The sequence below is a fragment of the Orycteropus afer genome, unplaced genomic scaffold (genome assembly GCF_000298275.1).
Source record: "Orycteropus afer afer isolate SDZICR_OR568_19922 unplaced genomic scaffold, OryAfe1.0 scaffold00077, whole genome shotgun sequence".
Taxonomy (NCBI): domain Eukaryota; kingdom Metazoa; phylum Chordata; class Mammalia; order Tubulidentata; family Orycteropodidae; genus Orycteropus; species Orycteropus afer.
Genome location: NW_006921664.1, coordinates 7,605,093 through 7,616,033, shown reverse-complemented (window position 1 = coordinate 7,616,033; position 10,941 = coordinate 7,605,093).

The window sequence follows — 10,941 nt, the reverse complement described above, 5'->3', positions numbered from 1 at the left end:
GAAAAGTGAATTTACTCTGTAAATCTTCACCCAAATCCTAATTTAAAAAAAAAAAAAAAAAAGCAGGTCGAGAAGACAAAGCCAATTATTATAATGAAATCTGCAAAGACCTGGAGTTGGAAAACCAAAAAGAAAGAACACACTTGGCATTTCTCAAGCTGAAGGAATTGAAGAAAAAATCCAAGCCTCAAGTTGCAATATTGAAAGATTCTATGGGCAAAATATTGAATGATGCAGGAAGCATCAAAAGAAGATGGAAGGAATATACAGTTGCTGTACCAAAAAGAGTGAGTCAATGTTCATCCATTTCAGGAGGTGGAATATGATTAAGAACTGATGGTACTGAAAGAAGAAGTCGAAGCTGTACTGAAGGAATTGGCAAAAAAAAAGGGGAAAAAAAAAAGGCTCCAGGAATACTCATCGAGATGTTTCAACAAACAGATGCTGTGCTGGAGGCACTTACTTGCCTATGGCAAGAAATTTGTAAGCAGTCACTTGGCTAACTGACTGGAAGAGGTCCATATTTGCATCCATTGCAAAGAAAAGTGACCCAACAGAATGTGGAAATTATCAAACAATATTGTTAATATCACACACAAGTAAAATCTCGCTGAAGATAACTAAAAAACCATTGAAACAGTATATTGACAGGAAACTTCCAGAAATGCAAGCTACATTCAGAAGACGACTTGGAACAATGGATGTTCTTGCTGATGTCAGATGGATCTTGGCTGAAAGCAAAGAATACCAGAAAGATGTTTACGTGTGTTTTATTGACTATACAAAAGCATTCGACTATGTGGATCATAACAAATTATGGATAACATGGTAAAGAATGGGAATGCCAGAATCCTTAATTGCACTGTGACCTGTACATCGACCAGGGGGCTGTTGTTCAAACAGAAAAAGAGGATACTGCATGATTTAAAATCAGGAAGGAAGTGCATCAGGGTAGTTTCCTTTCACCATATTTATTCAAACTGTAAGCTGAGCAAATAATCTGAGAAGCTGGACTTTATGAAGAAGAATGCAGCATCAGGAATTGGGGGAAGACTAATTATCATCCTGTGACATGCGGATTGTACAACCTTGCTTGCTGAAAGGGAAGACAACTTGAAGTACATATTGATGGAGATTAAAGAGTCTGCAGTATGGATTACTTCTCAATCTAAAGAAAGCAAAAATCTTCACTACTGGACCAATAAGCAGCTTGATGATAAATACAGAAAAGATAGAGAATGTCAAAGATTTCATATTACTTGCTTCCACAATCAACACCAATGGAAGCAGCAGTCAAGAAATCAGACATTGTATTGCACTGGGCCAAACTACAGCAACAGACCTCTTGAAAGTGCTGAAGAGAAAAAATGTTTCTTTGAAGACTAAGGTGTGCCTACCACAAGCCATGGTGTTTTCAGTAACATCATAAGCATGTGAAAGCTGGAAAATGAATGAGAAAGACAGAGGGAGAGTTGATGCTCTTAAGTTGTGGTGTTGGTGAAGAATACTGAAAGTACCATGGACTGCCAGAAAACAAACAAATCTGTTCTGGAAGATGTGCAGCCTGAATGCACCTTGGAAGCAGGAATGGCCAAACTTCCTCTGACCTGCTTTGGTCATGTTGTCAGAAGGAACCATTCCCCGGAGAAGGATATCATGCTTGGTAAAGTAGAGGGTCAGTGAAAAAGGGGAAGACCCTCAATGACATGAATTGACACAGAGGCTGCAATGATGGGCTCAGGTATAGCAAGAGTTGTGAACCTAGCACAGAACCAGGCAGTGTTTCATGCTGTTGTACAAAGGGTCACTATGAGTCAGAGCCAACTCGATGGCACCTAACAACAACAACATCTTATCTAGGTCTAGCATGTATTGGGTACAGTTTCTCAGCACATGTAAATCCTAAAGGTTCTAAGTACATTAAAATATGCTTATTGGGGCTATTTGTAAAGCAATTGGATATATACTAATTTGGGTTTGTTGTCAGCTGGCTTCTTGGGCTAACAGGTCTCATCTTGCTATGAAGATGTAAACAATCTGAGGGCATCTTTGGCTCATTTATATAACAGCATGTCTTTTCAGGATATGGACTGACTTAAGATGCCATCTTTATTCTATAATGAGAAATGTATTTGCTTATATTTTGCACTTGCTTGTCTGTTCCAATGTTCTATTCTTCTATTCACATAGTAATACCTAATTATTTCAATTATTAAAAACCAACAAACAATAATGAAACCTGTTGCCATCGAGATGATTCCAACTCAGGGTGATCTCATGTGTTACAAGTAGATCTTCTCTATAGGGTGATCTTTACAAATGCAAATCATCAGGCTTTTCTTCCATAGTGCCATTGGGTGGGTTGGAACAAAAAACCTTTAGGTTAATACTCCAATGCAAACTGGTTGCACAACCCAGAAGCTTATTTTAATTATAAGTGGTTTAAAAGATATTTTAATAGTTTGTAGGGAAACTCACCAGCGATAGTCTTCTTTTTCAGAAGTTCAGAATTTCTTGCCTTTCAATTTGTGTAAATGAACTTTATACTTAACGTGTCTAGTCAAAAACAAACAAACAAAAACCTGTTTATACGCTCATTGGGAACTAGTTAAATTCATTTACACACCAACCACTAATACCAATGATGAAGAAATTGAAGATTTTTATAGTTTATGCACTCTTAAGCAGCTCTGGTGGCATAGTGCCTAAGGCATTTGACTGCTAACCAGAAGATTGGTGGTTCAAACCAACCAGTCACTCCATGGAAGGAAGATTGGGCAATCTACTTCTGTAAAGATTTGCCACCTCGAAAACCCAAAGAGGGTCACCATGAGTTGGAATCAACTTGATGGCAGTGAGTTTGGTTTGGTTTTTGGTTATGCACTCTTACACCGATCAAACATGTAATCAAGATGCATTGCTAGTAATTGGAATAAAAATTGGAAAGAAAGAAGAAGGATCAGTAAGTGAAAATTATGGCCTTGTTGATAGAAACATGCCAGAGATGCCATGATAGAATTTTGCAAGATCAATGACTTATCCATTGCAAATACATTTTTCAACAACATAAACAGTTACTATACACACAGACCTCATTAGACAGAATACACAGGAATCAAATCAACTATATCTGTGGAAAGAGACAATGGAGATGCTCAATAGCATCAGTTAGAAAAAGGCCAGATGTCTACTGCAAAAAAGATCATCAATTGCTCATATTCAAGTTCAAGTTGAAGCTGAATATAATTAAAATAAGTCCACAAGAGCCAAAGTATGAATACATGTCATCTGAATTTAGAGACCATGTCAAGAATATTGACGCATTGAACACTAATGACTAAAGATCAGAAGAGTCGTGTGATGATATCAAGGACATTATACGTGAAGAAAAAAAAAAGGGCAAGAAAACTGAAAAAAAAAAAAAAAAAGGATGCCTGAAGAGACTCTGAAACTTGCTCTTGAATGGAGAGTAGCTAAAATGAATGGGGAAAAAAATTTTGATGTAAAAGAGTTGAACAAAAGATTACAAAGAACAGCTTGAGACAACAAAGTAAAGTATAACAAAATGTGCAAGGACCTGTAGTTAGAAAATCAAAGGGAAGAACATGCTCGGCATTTCTTAACCTGAAAGAATAGAAGAGAAATCCAAGCCTCAATTTGCTTGAACTGAAAGATTCTACAAGCAAAATTTTGAAGTATGTTGGAAGCATCAAAAGAAGTTGGAAGGAATACACAGAGTCACCATATCAAAAAGGATTGGTCAATGTTCAACAATTCCAGGAAATAGCATATGATCAAGAACCAAAGGTATTGAAGGAAGAAGTCCAAGCTACACTGAAGGAATTGGTGAAAAACAAGCCTCCAGGAATTGGCAGAATACCAATTGAGGTTTTTTAACAAATGGATGCAACACTGGAAGCACTCACTCAGCTATGCCAAAAAATTTGGAAGATAGCTACCTGATCAACCTCCTGGAAGAGAACCATATTGATGCCCATTCCAAAGAAAGGTGATCCAACAGAATGTGGAAATTAGTGAACAATATCATTAATATCACACACAAGTAAATTTGGCTGGAGATAATTAAAAAATGATTGCAGCAGTACACTGCAGGAAACTGCCAGAAATTCAAACTGGATTCAGAAGAAAACATGGAACAAAGAAAATTGTTGCTGATGTCAGATAAATCTTGGCCGAAACGACAGAATACAAAAAAAAAAAAAAGTTATGTTAGTTCTCTAGTGCTGAAATAACAGAAATACCACAAGTGAATGGCTTTAACCAACAGAAATTTATTCTCTTACATGTCCGGTGGTTGTAAGTCCTAATATAGAGTGCTGACTCTAGAGGACGACTAGACTGGAAGCCCAAGTTCAGTGTGTAATCTGTAGGGAGGCCCTACAATCCTCAACTATGGGCTTTACCTCTGCCTTCTAGGCCCACTGGAGCAAGCTGAAGTTTTCTCCCAACTCATTCAGCTTCAGGAGTTGACAAACTCAAGATTGGCAGTCAGTATAGCAGGCTGTTGGCTGCTGAGGCTGATGAATCCAAGATCAGCAGGTACCAAGATTGGCAGGCAACATGACAGGCCACTGATTCAAGTCCAGGAACTGGAGATGATGATGAGTCAATTGCAAGAACCAAAATGAGCAAAAAGCTAGAGACCCTTACCAAAGCTTTTTCATATATCCTGGAAGCAGGCCACACCCCGAAGGCAACTCCCCTTCAACTGACCAATTGCTCACAGCAAATTCCACCAAGAAAGTAATTACACAATATCCAATTTCATAATGGGAAATGACTACATAAAACCTGCCAAGCCAATCAAAATTGTGGCCCAGTCAAGTTAACACACAACTACTACATGTTTACCTGTGTTTTATTGACTATGCAAAGGCTTTTGACTATGTGGATCATAACAAATTGTGGATAACATTGCAAAGAGTAGGAATTCCAAAAGATTTAATTGTGCTCATGTTGAACTTGTACATAGAACAAGAAAGAGTCATTCAAACAGAAAAAAGGAATTTAAAATCAGGAAAAGTGTGTATCAGGGTTGTACCCTTTCACCAAACTTATTCAATCTGTATGCTGAGCAAATAATCTGAGAAGCTGCACTATATGAAAATCACAGTAGTAAGATTGGAGGAAGACTCATTAACGACCTGCTATGTACAACACAACCTTGCTTGATGAAAATGAAGAGGACATGAAGCACTTACTGATGGAGATAGAAGACTATAGGTTTCAGTATGGTTTATACCTCAACATAAAGAAAACAAAAATCCTTACAACTGGATAAATAAGTGATATCAAAATAGAGAACAGGTTGAAGTTGTCAAGGATTTCATTTTACTTGGGTTCACAATCAATGCCCATGGAAGAAGCAGTCAAGAGTTCAAACAATGTAGTACACTGGGCAAATCTGCAAAAGACCTCTTTAAAGTATTAAAGAGCAAAGATGTCAGTTTGAAGACTAAGATGTGCCTGACCCAAGCCATGATATTTTCAATCACTTCATATGCATATGAAAACTGGACAATGGATAAAGAAGACTGACAAAGAATTGATGTATTTGAATAATAGTGTGACTATAAATATTGAATATACCATGGACTGCCAGAATGAACAAATAGTCTTAGAAAAAGTGCAGCCAGAATCGCCTTAGAAGCAAAGATGGTGAGATGAATTCTCACATATTTTGGACATGTTATCAGGTGGGACCAATTTCTGGAGAAGGGCATTGTGTTTGGTAAAGTAGAGTTAGTGAAAAATAGAAAGACCCTCAATGAAATAGATTGACATACTTGCTGCAACAACAAATTCAAAAATAGTAATGACTATCAGGATGGTCCAAGACTAGGCAGTGTTTCTTTCTGTTTCACTATGCATTGGAACTGACTCAATGGCACCTAGCAACAAGTTAAATTCATAGACTGCTTTAGAGGAAATTTACATCTTTATAAATTAAGTAATTTCTATCCATGAAAACGGCATGAAATTCTATTTAATCAAGCTTTCTTTCATGTCCCTTAGGAGCATTTAATATTTTTTCATATATATATAATTCATCTACATGAATTTTAAGTGTATTTTTAGGTATTTAATCTTATAGTTGCTATATACATATAAATATATACATATATATATACATATATATATATATATATATAAATGAGTTCATTTCATATTGTAGTGTAATCAGTTGTTTTTTACAAATATGAAAGCTATCAATTCCTGCATATTAACTTTTGCCTCTTTATTGTTGTTGTTGTTATGTGCCATCGAGTCGGACCCAACTCATAGCAACCCCTCCTTGGGTTTCTGAGGCAGTATCACTATGGAAGTACATTGCCCAACCTTTCTTCTGAGGAGTGGCTGGTGGGTTTGAACCACCAGCCTTCTGGTTAACAATCAGATGCCTTAGGCACTAGGCTACCGGAGCTCCTCTTTATTAAATTCTCTTCTTCTTTAGGAATTTTTTATTCTTTAGGATGTGTTTCCAGGTGATTCTCCTGACTTATCAAGGTGTATTAGTTTATCATCTACAAACTGTAACAACTTAACTTTCTTCTTTCTCATTCATTTATTTCTATTTCTTCCCTTGTCTAACTTGTACCTGGCTGTTCTAGTCACATATACAAGTATAGGGGCCAGGATTTCAACACATATTTTGGGAGACGCAAGTCAATCTATAACAATAAACACCCCAAGTGCATGGAGATAATCATGCACATGTTTAACTTATTTATCAACTGTTATAAAATTACCTAATTCTATTGTAAAAGATGAATCTTATCTTGAACTCTGCAAATACCCTCTAGTACGGACAATCCTTTTGTATAAACATTACTGAGGTTGAGTGGGAAAAACTCCCAGAAAGGCATTTTCATAATCATCCAGCAATTGTGGCTACATATAAAATGCCAGGATGCCCGAAATCACAGCAACCAGCTACAAAGAGTCATGGTCAAATTTGGAGATGTAATGGAACTCAGAAAAGAGCAAAATGGCAGCCTGTGGGGAGACAGATAAACTTGGTTGCCTTAGGTCAATAGCTGTGAGGACTTTTAAGGGTGGCATTGAGGCCATTTCTTCAATGCATAGCTTTCTGGCTGCTTTATTCCTTCAACACTGTGTAGGAAACCACCAGGAATAAGACTGGGGACTTTATCAGGATTTGATCTGAAATTTAAAATTATGGATTGCAGTTGTTCTGTAGCCAGTTTTCTCTCACTGTTTAAAACAGTATTTTGTTCCTAGGGAAAATAAAAATTAGGGGGGGAAAAAGAAAAACGTTGCTGTCAAGTCACTTCCTACTCAATGTGTGACCTTTCAGAAGCAGATTACCTGGCCTTACTTCAGAGGTGTCTCTGGGGAAAGGCAGCTCTGGGTGGATTTGAATTACCAACTTTTCTATTAATATTTGAGCACTTAACCATTTATACTACCCAGGGACTATTATTTCCAAGGGTGATTTATCAGTTGAACCTTCAACAGCTGTTCTTTGCAAACAAGTTCATAGATCCTCACACTTCCTCTCAGAAGAAAACAGATACTTGTCCAGGAAGGCTGGTTTTCAGGGCATAATTACCCCTGCCACAGAGTTGATTCTGCCTCATAGTGACCCTATAGGACAGAGTAGAAGTGTAGTCTGTAAATCGTTATGGAAGCAGACTGCCTCATCTTTCTCCTGCAGAGCAGGTGGGTTAGAACCTGTGACTTACTGGTTCGCAGCCGAATGCTTTAAACACTGCACCACCACAGTTCCTAAGGCATAATTAGAACGGTAAAATTTCTCTCTCCTTTTCCAGATTAGTTAAAAATTTTTACTACAACCCTATATTTCAAAGATTTGCCTGGAATTTTTTTTTTTCTTTTTGGAAAATTTGAGAAACCACAGGAAGTGATTTAGTGTGCTTGACATGTATAGAAAATAAAATGCTTTGTTATTTTCATGTCTGATTACAAAAACTGCTGCAGCTGCATTTTTAAGACATTCTTGATGATTACAATTATGGAAGAAAAATTATCATCTTTACTTCTCATTCCAGCAAAGATCAGAATCAGAGAGATAAGGCAAGACTTCTGAAAGACTGAAAGCACAGAGTCACCAAAGCACAATATTTGGTGGCTGGATTGAGGGAGAAACCATGAAATGGATGAAATTTCAGATGTCAGTGACAGGAAGCTGGTGCTCAATCTGGATTTGTTTCTCTTTTACTTTATATCCTTGAGGAATTTGCCTTTTAAGCACTAATTTTTTAACTTAATGGCATATACTGCCCGCTGATCCGGGAGCTTTATCTAAGATGAAACAAAGAAGTAGTAGGAATTCTGTTTCTGTCCTTCAGCTCAGATGGTCACTCACTGTGTACTGATTGTGTCACTGTATTGAGATTCACCACAGAACAAAATATTCAGAAAATAAAGAACACAAAAACAGCAATAGAACAAAGCCCTGTGCCTTCACGCTCTTAGATTATGTTTGAACTCAGCCAAACCTGGATCGGCATTAACAGAGCTTTTTACCAAATTCACATTCAAATGGGTCAGTCAAGAATGTACAAAAGTCAGTCCTCCAAAAAGGAGTGTTCGTGAATAGCAAAATTTTGCAAAATGGCATTTTACTTTCAGACTCAATGTGTGCTTCTCTACCACTTCGAGGTCTTCATAAGATTTTGATGCTAGAAAGATGGACAGAGGGGAGGAAGGGAGGAGGGAGGAGGGAGGGAGTGAGAAGGAGGGAGGAAAGGACAGCTTAATTTTCAAAAATCCAATGGGATGGATGAGAAAGGATCAAACTCTTGTTTCACAGAACTTCTCTGGTACTTCCCATCCTGTAAAATAATTGTTTAATTGAATTGTGTACCCTTAATAATCCTGAAAGAGATGGATTGCTGCAACAATGGGCTCAAGCATAGCAATAATTGTGAGGATGGCACAGGACCAGGCAGTGTTTCATTCTACTGTTCATGAGATCGCTATGAGTCAAAACCAACTTCATGGCACCTAACAAAAAAAAATAATGTGCTAAAGCCCTAACCCCTGTGCCTGTAGATATGACCCTGTTTGCAAATGGTGGGGGGTCTTTATGAAGTTAATGAGGTCATACTAGTGTAGAGAGGGTCTTAAATTTAATCACTTCGGAGTAATAAAAAGACCAAAATAGACACAGAGATACTTAAACCAGGGAAGACAGACACAATGTGAGAATCTTCCACAAGCCATGGAATGCCAAGGAACCAAGGAACATTCGGAGATACAAACAAGGAAGGAATTGGCACTACTAGGATCTTTATTTGCACTTTCAGCCTCCAGGACTATGAAAAACTAGATTTCTGTTCTTTAAAGCTACCACTTGTGTTATTTGTGTTAAAACAGCAATAGCAAACTGAGAATACCTAGGTGGTGCTAATGGTTTATGCTGGACTGTTAATTAAAGTTGATGTTTCCAACCCACCCAGCAGTGCCATGAACAAAAGCCTAGCGATCTGCTTCCACAAGGTCAAAGCCTTGAAAACTCTGGTACACAGTTACATTCTGCAACACATGATGTCACCATGAGTCAGAATCAACTCCATTGGCAACGGGTTTGGTTTTTTTAACTTTTGGATTTGTTTTGTTTTAGCAAACTGAAATGATACCATTAGTATAACAGATCCCAAATGTTCTCAACAGCCTCTCTATGTAGTGGTAGTAACTCCTAAGTAGGAGAAAGTAGGAGAAAGAAAAACATAATAGATTTTAAGATTTTTGTTTGTCTGTTTGTATTTTTCAAGCTAAACTTATTCCATCTAAAGGCTATTACTCTGTTCCTGAATTTTGTACATTTTATGTTTTCATTGTAAAATGTATTTTTAATAAAGCAATGATGATAGTAAAAACCAGTTCCCATAGAGTCTGTTTGTGTCAGAGAAGAACTCTGCTGTATAGGATTTTCAGTAGCTGATTTTTTCAGAAGTAGATCACCAGGTCTTTCTTCCAAGGTGCCCCTTAGCAAACTCCAACTGTCAAGTGTGTTGACCATTGCTACTACTCAGGGACTATAGGTAGTTTTTGTTGATGTTTTAATATCTATACTTTGCAAAATTAAAAGTCAGTGATGCTGAAGTCTTGAGCCACTGATTTATACCATACAACTGGAGCAGTGTTTGGCTGGAAAATTTGAACAATGCTGACACCCTGTCTCCATCTCAGATTAATTCCATCAGTGTCCCTGAGGGTAGAGCCCGTTATCAGTATTTTTTTTTTTTAAAGCTCCCTATGCACTTTTAATGTGCAGCCAAGGTTGAGAACCTCTGAACTAACTGACTAGAAGGAATAAAAATCTGTATATTTTTCTTCTTTCTACCACAAAGCATTGCTATTTAAGTATTTCATAGGTGTGAGACCCATCTACTCACTTGAATTCTATGATCCTTAAGTACAGTTACAATAATGACAAAACTAAAATAACAAGCCCACTGACATCAAGTCGATTTCGACTCATATTCATCTTTTATTAAATCTTGTTCAGCATCTTAGATACTCTCTAAATGAAGAGCCAGCCATTAGGAATTACTGCAGAAAGAATGGACATATGTCACAAATTAACAGCAAGAGGTTAAAGATTAAAGGAAGGTCCCAAGAAACATTGTTTTGTATTTTCATAGAAACTGTCTTAAATGATCATTAACTTCTCAAAATATAAGAAAATTAAATAATGAAGTTAGAGAGAGTGCAGAAGAAAGAATGTTTTGGAGCAAAGAAAACTTGGAGAGATAGAAAAGGAAATAAATAGACATGCTAACAAGAAACTTGGGAGCTCTGGTAGCATAGTGGCTAAGACACTTGCCTGCTAACCAGACAGCTGGCGGTTCAAACCCACCAGCCACTCCTCGGAAGGAAGGTTGGGCAATCCTACTTCCGTAGTGATACTGCCTCGGAAACCCAAGGAGG